Below are 7107 nucleotides of genomic sequence, written 5' to 3' on the forward strand. Positions count from 1 at the left end.
GGATCGCCAGATAGGCAGTAACTCCAAGCAAGGCCTCAACCTCTCCCTTTGCAGGACTGAGGGGGTGGGGCCAGATTTCCAAAGAGCCCAGAGGGAGGAGCTACTGCCTTTGAAGAAGGGATACAGTAGCCTTTGAAGCTCCAGCTGACTGCAAGAGAACCAGAGCTGGAGCAGAAACAGGCACAGAGAACTTCACCATGTTCTGCTGCCTTGTAAGATAATAAATAAACAAATACTTGTTTCTTCTCTCCAGGAACTTGGTTCCTGTGTCTTCCTTCTGGAAATGAGCCTGCATCAGCCATAGAACACTAGTTCCAGCCAATCTGTGTCTCTTGCCTCATCTGAAGCAGAGAAGTGTTTGAGACAAGAGGTAAAAGGCGAAAGATTTATGCGATCTGAAGAGAAACCAGACAAGAGGGTCCACAGTTTTATGGCTATGAATACATTTATCCACATTTATCCCGTGGTCTTTGCTTCTTTAAATAAGATGAGGTCTCTATTGTTAAGCCTCCCAGATGAATTTACTGAATTACTGCTGAATTGAAAAAAAATCTTTCAGATCTCCATGTAAGTTTGCTTAATAAAGCTGGAGTTAAACAATAAAGAATCAAAGCACCACCTTGGCAAACTCTTCTGATCTAGAGATGACAATTAGGGTCCTGGAGCATGGTCAGTGTAAGGCAGTATCTCAACACTAGAGGACACATTGTGCCTGGAAATATTACCACCTATCAAGAACATATCTGACCTGCAAGTAAGTCCCATGAACGTGTGAAAAAAGGTATAATCCCTGATTGTTGGGTTTAAAACACCTTAGCAATCAACCAAGTTGAAAGCTCTGTTTTCCTTAAGAGCAGAGATAAAGACTTGCCATTACTGCTACTTTTATCTGAAGATCTAAGTGGTTTGACATAAGTGCAGTCAAGTCTCCCCCAAGGATTAAATCCCTTATAGTGAAGTATAACAGTGTCCCTTGGAGTTCATTATGGAATTTAGGTTGACAACTGTTAGGGGCATAAATGTTACAGATTGTTACCTTACTGCCATCTGAAGTCCATTTTAAGAGCAAAAGCTTTCCATTTGGGTTGATAAGAGTCTCTCCAAACTCAGACTTATCACTATCGATATGAATTGCCAGTCCTTTAGGTTTATAGTTAGAAGCAGCAGCATATAAAGTGTCCAGTTTTGGCTGCTTTAACAAGTGCATTTGATCTCCCTTAATATGAGTTTCCTGAAATGGCTTTCTCCTCCCTCATTTCGTAAAATATTTTCCTTCTCCTGCTGGGCTTATTAAGGTCATTTATTTTTAAAGAAAATCATTTTATTCTGTTTCAAAGTCTCTACTTACCCTAACAGATTATCATTAAATAACAACTAACAACCAACAATTAACTATCACCAGTTTCAAGAGAACAATTCCTTAAATGTAAAAAATGAAAGGAGCAAATAGATTCTGGGTTTACCATGGTGCCATTGTCTCTGTTGGAGGCTTCTCCTTGCTAGAAACTTTGGGAGGCAGTGGAGTCCCTGTCTCTCAGTTGGAAAACAGCAGGCAGGCTGGCAGGATCCTGGATTGGCAATTGGATTGGCAATTGAACAGTATTATAATGGTATAACAATAAAACAGTATGTGTCCCAGGTTCTCTTAATTCCCAAATTCATTTTTAAAAAAAGCCTCTAACACTTTCTGTTGCAGAGATATGTTTTTTCCCTGTTATATCTCCTTTATAGAAGAAGCTGGAGACTTACTTGGTGAGAGCCAGTTTGGTGTAGTGGTTAAATGCGCAGACTCTTATCTCGGAAAACCAGGTTTGATTCCCCACTCCTCCACTTGCAGCTGCTGGAATGGCCTTGGGTCAGCCATAGCTTTCATAAAAATTGTCCTTGCAAGGGCAGCTGCTGTAAGAGCTCTCTTAGCCCCACCTACCTCACAGGGTGTCTGTTGTGGGAGGGGGGAGAGGTGAAGGAGATGGTGACCACTCTGAGAGTATAGGGCAGGATATCATCATCATCTTCTTTTTCTTCTTCTTCTTCAAAACAAATTGAAAGCTGGGAATTCAGACAACTGGGACATATGGCATATATTACAAGAAGGGATCATTGAGTAGAAAAAGAGGTACCAGAGCTTATTAGTGCAACTCATTTACATAACCATTTGCATATGTCACACACCCCTGTTATCACCGGAAGGTGTACTAAATTATATCAGCTCAGCATTTACCTTAGAATCCTTCTTGAATTATAATTGTCATAACAAAACCTTACATCATACTTTTAAAATTACTTTCTCCTATGTGGCTACAGTGCCATGAGGAAGATTTCCATCTGTATATGTTTTGATTATTTTCCCATTTTTTGTGGGGGGAAATATTAGAAAGTTTGTGAAATCTTAGAGTTCAGCAAAATTCTCACAGGGGGTTTGAACAATGGAGACCAGAAGTGGGGGCGGGGGTAAAAAAGAAAGAGCACAATAAATTTTAGAGGTTCTGGAGCTCAGTTGCTGTGAGCTCTTGCCCAAAATGAGGCCTGATTACAAGACAATATATGTGAAATGTTTGGAACACTGAAAGTCCCCTATAAATTATCTCATTTAAAAAGTAATTTTGTTTGTCAATTAAGTAGATGTTGTTTAGGGTGGTAGACTAGCACTGGGAGAGCTAGGCCCTGTTCACACAGCGTGTTGAGTCCGTGTTAAACTGACTCGGTTCTGTTCCGAATACTTTTGTTTCGGATACTATCGATCAGACTGCCATACTGCAATTCGAATCACTCTGTGGTGAAACCGTCTTCTGCCATCCACATGATGGAAACATGCAGTTCTTTTTTTCTTCAATTATTATGCACATAGGTTAAAACATTATGTGGTTGTGCGGTTATGTGCATATCGCTAAGTAGTAAAAAAAATGGCGACCGTAAACCGGATGTCTGAGGCTCCTTTTGCTCTGGGACAGCCTTCAGACATCCGGAAGTTGGTTAATATCATAGCAAAACTATCCAGATGGAGAAAACTATGAGGTGAAACTAGAGAACTCAAAAAACACCACAAAGGAGCAGTTAACAAAATAATCCAGTTTGGAGAAGGATTTTGAGGGGGGGGGGGCTACCATGAGTTAATACTGGGAGGCAAATGTTGCTGTGATCAGCCACTTTAAATCCGGAAGGAAACAGCAGCAACATCTGATTATACTGTGTGTTTGAACAGGGCCCTAGAGTCAAATCTCTGCTCAACTATGAAGCTTCCTAGATAATCATGGTAGCCTATGGCATACAATTGGCATGTGAAAGGTCCCATGTTCAATCCCTTGGCATATTCAATTAACAGGAGCAGGTAGTAGGTAATGTGAAAGACCTCTACCTGAGACCACTGCCAGTCTGAGTAGACAGTACTGATCTTGATGGAACAATTATTCAGTATAAAGCAGCTTCATGTGTGTTCAAATGAGACATTGCTGCACTAAACTTATAAGAAATCTTCCTCACAGGTTTACAGTAAGGATAAAAGAGAGGTGAGTGATAATCACATGATGTCATTAGCCTGTGTCAATGAAATTTTCAAGTTAATGTTTTTATTATTATTTCCCTAAGTGTTATTTCTCACTTCTAATTCCACTGTGGGTGAGTTCTGCTTAATCAACTGCCCTTATTTGTAGTTTAAAAGTATCAAATTATTAGTTTTCCATCAAAATAATGGCAATTTGTTGCAATTTATCTCTCATTTAATGTTTAGCTAGACCACATTTTAATGGACAAAGGAAAAATGAGTTGTTTGTAATAATTAAAAGAGAATGGACAAACCAAAATTTTATATGTTTCCCTTTAGCAATACCAACAGTGCAAAAAGATCAGTCTAGCCACATGTGGTCTTCAACATTAAATTACTCCTGTGACTGAATGAAAAGGCAAATGCCTGAAAATGTCAGATATTGAATTCACTTGAAAGACAGCACAGGATTGTGTGGGCGAAGTACTGAGGTTTCCATAAATGAGTATAAAATCAAGAGTGACGCAATGAGAATGATTCAGTTAGTTAACATTAAATTACCAGTTATTCTTTCAAAAGGTTATCCTCAGGTTAAGAGTTATATATAGTCAGAGATGAGTGCTCAATAGTTTCCATCTTTCAATTTTTTTATAATTTTTATTGATTTTAACTACAAAAAGAAGAAGCAAGAGCAAAGGTACATAAAAGGGGGGGAAAGGGTGGGAAGAACAGGAACAAAGAAAAGTACAAATATAATCAATTATAATTCTACCTCCAAATAAAATACCCAGATCGTTCTACCTGCAAGTATGAAGTTCTCCATATATTTTACCATCTTTGTCTTTCATTATAGAAAATTTTTACTAAACTATTACTAGCAATATAAATCTAAACAATTCTTCTTGAACGCTAATAAGTATAAAAAAATTCAAAGTCATCTCAACACAAAGCTGGCAAATTTAGTTTAACCATGTTAAAAGCACAGACTAATTTGTTGGTTTAACAATATCCTTATTAAAATAAGCACAAAATCATATCTTTATCCTTAACAAGTTGAAAAGATAAAACATAATACTTTGTCTATCTCAGTATAAACAGTTTCTCCAAAGGAGTATATTAAAAACAAATCTGCCAGATTACAAAATAATTGTGCTATCTGCCGTTTTAACAATTAATCCAACTCTTATATCAATATGAGCAATTTCACCAAATAAACATACTAAGAATAAATCTGCCATGTAAAAATAAATGTGTTGTCTGCATTCTTTACCATTGATCCAAATTGACTGTATATTTAACTAAAATTTCAACAACCCCCTTCCTTCCTTAAAATCTCCCTTAGTTTTTTAAGATCACATATCAATTCATTATTAATAATTCCATATTTGTTTACCCACAAGGAAAACCAGAACTCAGGAATCCTTCTTCCCAGAAAAGTTTTTACATCTTAATTTTAGCTACTTAACCATATTAAAAATACAAATTCACTTATTGGTTCAACAATGTCATCATTACAGTAGGCATAAAAATATATATATCTTTATCTGCTAGATGCGAACCAAATTAAAAAATACTTATGTTATCTACCTACCTAAGCACATAGCCCAAAAATCCCACCTAGCCTTTTAAAATCATATAAAAGTTTTTACTATAAGTTCTATATACAACTGTCCACCAAGTTACAATTTGATTATGTTATCTGTCTTCTTAAAATTTAAAAACTTTTTGATTCTTTTAGTTTCTATATCCATATTACTTCAGAGAAAACCAACTTGGTATAACCCAGACTTTGCCTTTTAAAATCGCATGACAGTTCTTATTGAGAGTTTCATATCCAACTATCCACAAAGAGGGAAAAAGTTCAAGAGTCCTTCTTCCTGAAAGATTTCCACATCTTAATTTGCTGGTCGGGATGCACCTTCTCTGTTCTCAATGTGGCCAGCCCTCTCGATAATAGGAAGAAGAATTCTGTGCCATTTCTTCCTCTCAGCATGACTTCACTCAATCTTGATTTCCGGTCTTGTTTTGTAACTGTGCCATAAGGATCCGTTTTGGTTTTCTTTTGTTCATTTCAGAATGGATCACTGTCCCATACTAATTCCGCAGATGCCACCAGAATCTCTTAAGCACTCAGCTCATGTAGATTTGAATGTTCGCTAGCTTTCAGCATAAAAGCTCCCATTTGCTTTCAGTCAGCTGCATTAATGAACCAAGATCCTGTTTCAGAGAAGTAATATTCCATAATATATCTTTTTTATTAGACATTTTGCTTGGCAGTGCCATTTTTCTCTGTCAGCAAACTCAGTCTCTTAATCCAAGTTGAAAAATAGTTTGAAGATCCTGTTAAATCGTCATTCCAAATCAGCTCCAGCTGAGATTTCAAATGTTATCATTTCAATTGCAGTCAGACAACAGAGACAGATCTCTCTAGAATATATCTCGTTTATGTTCAGATCATATTGCAACCAAATAATAATCTCTTTAACATATGTCCAATTATAATCCAGGTCGATTTAAGAATTTGTATTCAATCCAATTCAAGTTATTACCAATACTTAAGATTGCTCTTTGACTTTTCGAGGCCTCATTTGCAGGAGAAGTAGGTGTATAGTCAGCCTCTATCCCTTCCTTTGAGCTGCCTGCTCGTTGTTATGTAAAACGACCCATTAGCCAGTGGTATTGAAAGCTCACTTACTTGCCAAGTAGAATTGCCATGCTTGAAGTAGAAAAGCGATACATCAAAAGCTTACTGAAAGGAGCGAAAGAAAGCAGTCGGGCATTCACCTTTTTCTGCTGTGTCAGCTATCATGGCGGTGGAGCCTTGGGACATGCAAGAAGAATAGGAGCAGCTACCACTGTACCCCTAATTTCCCGCAAAAGTCCCATGCCGAAGGAAAACCCCTCCAGCGTGATTCAAAGGTGCTGCAGGAGGACGATCTGCGGACACCCCTGCAGTCAAGATCTCTGTGAAATGCAACCAACCTTAGTTCTGGCAGTTACTGGCTTTCCCTACTCTCCCATTAGCCAAGTCGCCTGTTGCACTGATTCACAGAGCAGAGAAAGAAATCCTTATCTAGATTGGCTGAGGGAAGGAGGAGGAGATTGACTGAGGACTCCTCTAGAAAGGGGGGGGGGAGATGATGTCCTGTGCCAACAGACCAGATACACACACACACAGAGAGACTGAAGTCCTGTGCTTAAGGCCAGCAATATTCTCAGAGAGAGACTGTTGGTCTGAAAGGTATCACTACAGACCTCTGTAGCAATACCTTCACTTGGGGAGGGGGGGAGATGTCAAGGTGGGGGGGGGAATCGCCCAGAGCCTCTTTCTAGAGCCCGTTGTATTTTTCTTCATGATGGGCCTTATTCCTACCCTCTAATAATTCCAAACCTGGCAGAGAGTTCTTTCTTGACCAGTTTGTATGGTGAAAGTGAGAGAAAAAGCTCAGAAAGAGAGAATGCGTTTTAGGCAAACTATATCAGGTATGGGAAACTTACTGGGAGATGCCAAGATGCCTACAGATCAAAGAGAAAATCATCACTAGGTTTCTGAAAACATAGTGAGCAATTCAAAAGCGGAATTTCAGTGGTTCTGACCACAGCATAAACATTTCTATTTGTTTCAA

This window comes from Heteronotia binoei, chromosome 13, assembly GCF_032191835.1.
Source record: "Heteronotia binoei isolate CCM8104 ecotype False Entrance Well chromosome 13, APGP_CSIRO_Hbin_v1, whole genome shotgun sequence".
Taxonomy (NCBI): domain Eukaryota; kingdom Metazoa; phylum Chordata; class Lepidosauria; order Squamata; family Gekkonidae; genus Heteronotia; species Heteronotia binoei.